This window comes from Rutilus rutilus (genome assembly GCF_951802725.1).
Source record: "Rutilus rutilus genome assembly, chromosome: 5".
Taxonomy (NCBI): Eukaryota; Metazoa; Chordata; class Actinopteri; order Cypriniformes; family Leuciscidae; genus Rutilus; species Rutilus rutilus.
The window spans coordinates 29,680,564-29,690,597 of NC_140213.1; positions in this window are offsets into that span (position 1 = coordinate 29,680,564).

The following is a 10,034-nucleotide window of genomic DNA, read 5'->3' on the forward strand; positions in this document are numbered from 1 at the left end:
TTCAAAAAATAAATTGTTATGAATTGCAACACTTGCTACAACCTGTCAAACCTAAGCCCATTTCCAATACTTTTTAACCTAAATTAATTTGTTAAAGACGACTTTTTTTTTTTTTTACTAAAATTGACTAAAACTTGACTAAAACCTTTTTGCGTTTTCGTAGACTAAAACTTGACTAAAACTATCAAGTTTATAAGTGACTAAAATGTGACTAAAACTAAAAAGCATTTTCGTCCACAAGACTAAGACTAAAACTAAAAGGGCTGCCAAAAACAACACTGGGTCGAGTCAACACTGAGAGGTGTTTCTCAGACTTTAAATGGCCTCTACACAAGCTCTTCCCTCTCTTGGCCTTCTCGGTACGTTCGCATAGCTGTCCTGCGTGGCCACACTAGGCCCCAGGGCAGCAGGCCTTGACCCACAACCAGTCATGTGCTCATTCAGGAGAGAGAGGACTCTCTCAACCAGAACAGAATCAAAGGACAACATAAGGAGTGTGGGACAATGTCTTCATTCAATGCAGAAGAAGTCCATCGTAACTCCAACCATCAACTCTTCCAACTTCCTCCCTTCTCCTTTATCTCTTCTCCTGTGTAGCGTCTGGACCAATCAGACACACACAACTTATTCTTTTTTTTTTATGAATAATCCAGCAAACTAACTATCCCAACAAAGGCCTGTGAAACTTCCCCCAAAACTAACATCACAAATGAAGCTAACACACTGGCAGAACGTGGTGTCCTGTTACAGGACACATTGAGACTGATAAGAGTTTTACGACCCCAAAAGAAAATTCTAGAGAGCTGTGACTCTCACTTAATTCTCGCTGAGAAGGAGAAATAAACCCTGTTAATCCTATATATTCTATATATAACCACTTCAGAAATGTGTAAACACGTATCTAATTTTCCCACCTCATGATTTTCCTTTTATGTGGTTTGGCTTTTGTATTCTTGTAAACTCTATTGGGTTAATGTTTCAGACTTTGCATACTATGGTTAACCAAAATCATATGTGTGGCATGTTTGGTCTCTATAAACTCAAATCTTCGTCCCCGATTTGTTAATTTACATTACATTTTGCTAACTTTGTGACGCATTAGTATTATAAGTATCTTGAAGATTATTTTCTTAAACACCCAATGAAATTACATATTCAAATGCCCTGCTAGAACACAATGGGTCGTAAAATTTCACCTCCAGAGGGTGTGACATATTCACACTTTAAAGATCACTGATCACAAGATCAGCTCTATTAGCTCTTCTCTCTTAGTCCCTTTCTGAAATGCTGACGTGAAGATGATGCTGATCTAGAAGTTTTCTAAGGACCCTCCAAGTTTGTGCCAGGTTGTGGCCTTGTCTTTCCATTCACCAAGGATACTCTGCTCTGACTACCACTGGTTCTCTCTCATCAAGACCACATCAGCAAAGATCAACTGGAGCCTCAACAAATTGCATCAGGACAGTTTAATTCAAATGGGCGAGACATGCAAGTATCAAACTTAGTTTCATTATTTGATACATTAAGTGTAAGGATAAAGAAGGGCGTGTTAGAACTAAACTGATGGTTTGCTCAAGGCTGTTGATCTGCTGAATTTCAAACAATGCTATAACTTGTATTCTGCTTCAGCTCTCTTTCCCTTGGTAAACTGTATGCATGTATGTGTGTGTATGTTAGAGTAGTTTAAGTGTTTAGACTAGTTAATAAAATCTTGTTCATGTCACACGTAAAGTTGTCCGTGTCTCAAGCTCATATCTGGAGTCACTAATCACATATCTTGTCTACTTGCTCTTAGTAGTACTGTAAAGTAAGAAAGACATTTCCCATGCCCCAGAAATGTACATTTCTTAGAATTAATAAGCAATTAACACTGAGTGATCACGGGACAAACAGGTTAATTGATTGTAATATTAATTGACGACATTAAGTTAATTATATTTACTGATCCAAATGTTCATAATCAATTATAACCAGTTATTATTGATAAATAATTTTTCATAGAGCTAATTTGCTACACCTGTTTGCTCTGTGTGTCCTCTCCGGCCCAAGGGCTGGCAGGCCACAATCGACACTCTAGCCATGGGAACAGAGTCAAACCAACCACGCAAGTTCATCACCAATTCTTCAGTCAACACTGAAGAAATCGATTGAGACTCATGGGACCATCAAAATCCTTCTTCAGGAACTTCACGAAATGTTTCACTGCAAAAGCCATGCAAGTATACATTTAATGAGGTGTTCTGAAAATGATAAGCTGATGGTTCTTTTCATAGTTAAATGGATATTTTCCATAGTTCCATTTCCTGCTTCCAGTTTCATTCTGTCACTCACCATTTTACCTATGCATGTATGTATGTATGTATGTGTGTTTAGTTTAGCTATGTTTGTGATTTAGTTAATAAAACTTGTGCACAATACGTATTAGGTTCTGATTAGGTTCTGATAAACAAAGTTTATTTTACGATTTAGATTTTGACTACAGGCTCTTAGTAGTACTGTACAGTAAGAAAGACATTTTCCCTCCCCCGGAAATGAACATTTCTTAGAATGAATAAACAATTAACACTTGTGTTCACGGGATGAACAGGTGGATTGATTGTAATATTCATTTTACTGCATTAAGTTAACCCTCTGGGGTCGGCAAACACGCCGGTGCGTTATGCTGGATTTTCTTCACATAGTAGCACAATATACTTAAATTACTCCGTCATTTATGGTCATAGAAAAAAGAAATATGAAAAAAAAGAATCTGTGAGATGTCTACTTTTGTATGTGTCCGCTTACAATCAAAACAAAACATTGTGCTTTTGTAAAATAAAGAAAATAAACAAGGTGTGCTTTTTGCCTCACTGTCTTGGTGAACTTTTTTTTTTCTTGAGCACGTCTATAAACTGAAACAAAACTTGGCGAATACTTGTCACACATTTATGAGCCACATATCTTTATAAACATTTAAGTGTGTACTTTTAAATTATCTGATTCAAAACAAAAACAAATATTCTCTGTTTAAGTAATTTGTATAAAACCAACAAGATGTCCAGTTTCTCAAACCCTTGCTCATTAGTTTTAATGTGACCATGCCCACGCGCGCAAAATAGATTGACATGCAAATCTCCATGTGAAGGAATGCGAACGCGCTCATTACCTCAAAAACAAAGCACTAAACTTCAGTCCTCTGCTTTTCGTAGAGTTTGGAAAACAGGCTGTGAGATTACATTGGATTTACCTCAGAAGAAGAACGCGATTTGAAGACAAGAAAGATGTAAGGTAAGAATGTATTCTGAATTATATTAGTTAGTGTTATTGTTGCATAAACATCAGCAGTTCACATAGCAGTTGAACTGTTGCTAGACTAAAATGTATGAAATCGACAGAAACATGTTGAAAGATGAACTATAGACAGGCAGGCTACCTTTCAATGCAAAATTTATATTCGAGAATAAAACACTGCATGATATAAAAGTAGACTAGTATGAGTGTTTACTCTGTTATGGTGAATATTATAATGTTTAGACCCGGGTTTAATGTTAAATAAGGTGTTTGTGGATACCTGCTCAAACGTAGATATGTATAATATGGTAACAATAATGTTTCATAGTTTGGAGCGGCTAGATCACTTCAGTAAATGCTCCCTGCACGCGCTGTGAGTTTGAGTCATTCGCACTGTGCGTTTGAAAGGCAAAACGAAACAAACATTAGGCTTCATGTTTTTACTCTAATCTCATTTCATAACGTCATAACAATTGTTAACATTTGAAGTAACATGATAATCAATATATTTTTTCTCTAGTGTAGTGTTACTGAAGTATTCCTTTTTAACGATTGATAGGCCGCCTGCTATAGGCTATTGTTATTATTATTTTATGCAGCACTGCACATATATGCGTACAAGGCACAACAAACCTGGTGTTCATTATTTATTTATATATATATATATATATATATATATATATATATATATATATATATATATATGTGTGTGTGTATGTATGTACGTATGTATGTGTGTGTGTGTGTGTGTGTGTGTATTTTGTAAATTTTAAAAAGCAATTTTAACCAGAAAAATCTAAAATGTATTCCCAAAATCGTGCAGCCCTATAGTTTCTCTTGATATCAGCATGTTCACAGCGGTTTTTTTTTTTTTTTTTTTTTTTTTTTACAGGGACCAGATATCTGCCCCACTGATGAGTCCTGCTGACTTCAACATTCACATGAGTCTCTGTACATGAACATGGTAAAGTGAAAAATCAAACACCTTGGAAATGACAGGTATGTACTATGTTTCAGGAATGGCACTAAGGTGTGTGAATGGTTAAGTCTCTGTCTTTAGTTCAGTGTGTTAAATAATGTGCTTTTTTTTGGTCATTTGTTGTGTATCTTTGGATTATGTTGTGTTTCAAATGAATCCAAACAATCAAAAAGCCATTCTTTTTTTCAAATCTCCTCATTCTTTTTGCAAGGTTCCTCATAATGATAAGGCCTGATAGCACCTGATAGGGCCATTATGGGGAGGGTCTTTGTCTTTCTCAGGTGTGAAACACATCAATATTAATGATGATTCACGCCTACTCGCATAAAGCTTTCTTACACAAAACATGTCTTACAAATTTTAAATCAATATATTGTCTTATCTGAATGAGCAGTCAGGATGATTTTCACATAGTTTAGGAGTAAATATTCTAGGTTACGTGATACAATTTTCAAAAGTCTTGTGAAGAAATAATCAGTATGGGTTTCATGACCTTATTTCAGTGACAATTTTTTTTTTTTTTTTTTTTTTTTACAAACCACGCATAAATGTCATTATCTCAAAACTACAAACTTTTACATACATGCTTCTGACATATTATTGTAGCAGAGTTTGTGCTGAATACAGTGTAATCAGACTTTAGCCATGGAAATGGCATAAGTAACAGAAATAAGCACAAATGTCAGAGCATGTCAGAACACCTCCAGGGCCCAGAAAACACCTCAGACCCCAGAGGGTTAATTCTGTTAACTGATCCAAATATTCATAATCAATTATAACAAGTTATGATTGATTATTAATATTTCTTTAGAACTAATTTGCTACATACCCCCAGGTGTAGACACCATCACTTCTGCAATAGCACCCTCTACGAGGCGCGCTTACGCAGAGAAAGTCGATTACTATTGTTCCGCTTGACCCATGCAGTAAGACTATTGGATAACGACGGAGGCCACTTTTTTTTTTATTTTTTTATATGATTTATTAGACAGTAACAAAAATAAATGCATAACATTATACATTAATCAGAACTGTCGAGGATAACACAAAAAAGTTAAAAACTTATTTCCATTGTGGTCCTCGTTGTAGTCTGATAAAGATGGCCAGGTAAGCTCAGATGACTAATGGGTAATGGCATCATGCCTGTGTCTCTGCTTAGAGACAGCCTTTCCCCTCTGCTGGCCTCCATAACAGACAAAGAGCTGGTCTGAGGTCATGAAGCTCTGCATTCGGTCCACGTAAAGCACGGACAGGACAGAGCAAAGAAAGGGCTGGGTAAAGCTTGTTCCTGAAAGGAGTGGTGGGAACCTTGGACACATATCCGGGATGGGGTCTCAGAATAACGTGAGAGTTGATCGGTCCAAAATCCAGGCACGATTCATTGACCGAAAATACTTGCAGGTCCCCTACCCTCTTTATGGAAGCCAGCGCAGTCAGGAACACTGTCTTCATTGACAGAATTTTCAGCTTAGTTGACTGCAGCAGTTCGAAGGGGGCTCTCTGTAATGCCGTAAGGACCACTGAGAGATCCCAAGAGGGTACTGGATGAGAGCAAGGAAGATTAAGCCTTCTCGCACCCCTCAAGAACCTGATGATCAGGTTGTGCTTCCCCACAGATTTAACATCTATTGTATGGTGCTGTGCGGCAATAGCGGCAAAATATGCTTTCAGGGTGGAGGGAGACAGCCTTCGCTCCAACCCCTTCCTGCAGGTAGGAAAGTACAGCGCTAGTTGGTTTTGGTCATCTCCTGTGGTCTTCCCAGTGAGAAGAACACCACTCAACAAACAGGTTCCACTTCAGAGTGTAAGCCCTGTCCTATCTTCCGGCCCAGCAGATTCAGGGGGATCAGGTGGCTTGCATGGGGTGCTGGAAGGAGCAGCAAAAGTGGTGCTTTGGTAGGTATCCCAATTCGTCAGTTCAGCTCTGATGTAACGTCGAATGTGACTGACTGAAAGGGAACGTCTCTAACGGATCTAACCCTCATTCCCTGAAGGAGGGAACGGAGACATTATGTCCCGTCACCACAATTGCTGTACCACCGCTGAGCGGCCGGGTCACTGGCTCTGCTCCTGTGTGCAAAGTGTGCATTGCATCTGCTTCCGTATTTATACCCGCAGGAGATGCAAATCCCACACACCAATGTGCATTGGCTTGTTTAGTTTACACTCTAAGGTAATTGTGCTCTCAGTTCAATTCTGACGTACATACGTAACTGAGATGTTCTCCATGTCTGTAGATCCTTGGTCATAGCTTGTTGGCAGTGTCTTTTGGAGGTTTTCTGTCCAGTAACATATTTTTTTGGTTGTTTCAGTATTGGTTGAGATAGGATGCACTGTAGTGTGAGCTGGAGGAAATAAAGAGATAAAAAAAATAAAAATAAAAAATACACATATTATTTAAACTTTGACAAAATCAATAACAAACTTGGCTTAAATGACACAAACTGGAAAATCCAAACATGAAGTTTTTATTTTTTCCAAAGAAATGTTCATGTAGCATGTCAAAAGTATAAAGTGTTTTACATACAACACTATAATGAGTGCTAGAGTGCTGCAAACAGGAGGATGAATGTTTGAGCATGACGTTGATGATGGATCATTGTGTGGACCATCAATCAGTTTTCAGGGGGTGGAGCCAAGCAAGTGACCCAGCACAGTTGTGTCGTGGGGGGGCACTCTTCGCTTTTGGAACATCGCTGTGCTTCCAAAACTGTTTCTGTGACAGTTGCCATGGAAACTGGGAGATTCGCCCTAAGAAGTTTGTGTATGAGTGTGCATATATGAGTGCATGAGAGAAAGATAAACATGAGACTTATGTGTGTATTACTTTTACAATATGTTCTTATCTACACCCGACCGTGTGCGCGCGTGTGTGTGTGTGTGTGTGTGTGTGTGTATAAAGGTTGATGATTTATTTTAGTGCATCTTGCAGTTTTTGTGAGGACTGTTTCATCATTGTACAGTATGTTCAGTGGAAAATCTTTCTTTTTTTGGCTGTCAATGTGCTGATGGCAGATTTTTATCCCATGCAGCAACCCTAAGTGCTCAAATAATCTCCCATCTCTAATATCTAATATGCTTTTTTTAATTTAATAGATTATATAAATTACAATACAAGGTGTTTCCTCCTCCTCCAAATAATTATCTGAAATAAGTTATTAAATGATGAGGGAGGATTGCCACCGGATAGGGGGTTGTCATGGCAATGGACCGGAGTGCCGGCAGGAATTTATGGGAAACCGAATGGCATTTTCTGCAATACGGACATGACTCGTATAACAGTCGGACTCTTTCGATTACGCTGCAACAAATTACTTCCTGCTTCTCAGAAGTTTGCAGATCTGCACAGGGAAGAGAATCTTGCTGGGATGTGTTCTGTATTACATCCTCTCTGTTATTCTGTAAAAAAAAATTTGGAAGGGTGTTTGCAGAACTATATTTATTCTGATGTCAGTCAATACCAACAGTCAACTCACTTCCTCAAATAAACAACCTTGTATACATATCTATTAATACAATATTAATATAGCTCATACTTACAAACCCCCAATTTGCTGTATAACTGTTTGTGTAATCAGACATAATTTTGCCAGCAAGAAAGCACTTACATTAATAATCACACAGAACACCCTAGTAACCACATAGCAATGTCCTGGTAACCCCACACAATGCCTTGTAAATATATTGTAATTTTACAGGTAAAGGACTGTGAAAATGTAAACGTATATTGACATTCACAGCTTTCTCTGTGTGACAGTTTCTTCTTGTATTTTTCTTATCAGTTTTTAGGGTTTCATGTAACATTTTATGTTGTTAAAGTAACATTTATTGCATTAATTTGGTTGGTGTTTTGTGTTAGCAATGAACTAACTAAAATCAGTCATCATGGAGCTTTTTTTTTTTTTTTACCACCTGCATTTTTAATGAGGTTGTCAGTGTAGTTATTACAATTGGTTGCAGCAGAGACGAAACATGATCTAAATGCAGCAGTCTTTTGTTAAACAAAATCCAAAACTTACAAAGAGCAGGAATGGGAATGGAACAACCAACTTAAAGCAACAATAAGAACCAGACAGAACACAGGGTTTAAAACTTTAAATAGACAAAACTGAAGAGCAAATTAACAAGACACACCTGAACTGAACTAACAATCAATCAGAAACTAGAAACAAACAGACAGGGGGCGGAGAAAGACAGAACTGAACTAATTAACAGATAAACTAAACACAGACCAGAACAGAAATCAAAACAAACAGACATTGTGACAGTAGTATAAAGGTAAAGGTAAAATAACAGTATTTAGTAATAGTTAGTAATATATGAACATTATTTTATTATTTTTTGTCTCCGGGATGGGAGGCGGGCACGCTAACAAGGACACGGTATAAAACTTCAACACAGTCACTAATGCACCTCTTGAGGCCATGGGAGTGAGGGTTACAGGCACAGCTATTACTAGCTTGCTTCCATTACACTCACCACTCTAAATCTAACTCCCATCCAGGTCACGGCACCAAATGTTACTCAAACCTCTAAAAGCAGGATTGGAACCAGCATTTCCGGTATGGGAGGCGGGCGTGCTAACAAGGACGCTAAAGGCCACAGTCTCTAGCGTCATTCGCTTGTGTACCTATTGAGGCCAGGTGAGTGAGGTTTAGTTGCACAGCTCTTTACTAGATGGGCTCCATTACATCCATATTTTCTACAGTAACGTTCTGGCAACCACAGCTAACGTTTTTATTTTTATTTTATTTTTTACCATGAATTTTATGAATTTTTATTTATAGCTTAATTTCAGGGAGTTTTGCATGAGCAAGCATCACTCTCAAACACTAATAATAAACTACACATAAATGCACAACACTCACTTACTATTATACCAATAATTTTCTCTGATTTGACCTTAAAATTTCAATTGCAGCATTAATACAGGGCTATTAAATGAGAACAGGCATGTTTGCTGTGACTCAACATGAACAGCTGGTACATGGGGTGGGTTATTTTTTCCCCAGAGTCTTGCTTGTTGATTGGAGGATGTTCCATGTTTCTCCCTGTCGTGCTGAGAGTACTGTGATAACAGAGTTTGTGTTGAATGCACAATTGTTCAAGCTGTGTGATATTTTGCTTTGCGTGTGTGTGTGTGTGTCTGTGGGTGGATGAGATCCGACAAAAGCCATCAGACAGTTTTGCCGATGTCTGGTGGCAACAATCACATCTGTGTGCCTGGAGTAGATAAACAAGAATTTACTCAGACTAGCACCACAAACATGCAATAAGCTTCTCAACCTGTCTCTGTCATTTACCAGTATAGCGCCCAGACCTCCGAGTTCATCTTAGGCTCAGCTCTCTAGTGCTGAGAGTCTCAGTAAACGGAATTCATACACTCAGAAAAATGCTGGGTTGTTTCTGTAAACAAATTGTTGGGTTGATTGTGCTGGGTCAAAATGCTGGGTTGTTTGGGGTACTGTAAACACATTATTGGGTTGCTCATGCTGGGTCAAATGAGTTGTAAGGGGGTTAGGCCGGCGACACACTGGCTGCGTGGCGTGAGCGTCTCAGCTGCGTGGCGTGCCCGCTTTTATTTCGGCTCCCATGTTAACAGGTTAGAGCTTGCACACTGCCTGCGTGAAACGCGCGGAAAACGCGTGCATGCTAGAAATAGAACCGACGCCTATTTTTCGGAAGCATTTCTAGGCAAAATAGAATAGGAAAAGATGTTTATGTCATTTTGACACAAATACATATTAATAAATGTTATTTTGATGTTTGAAAGTGTCTAAGGTTT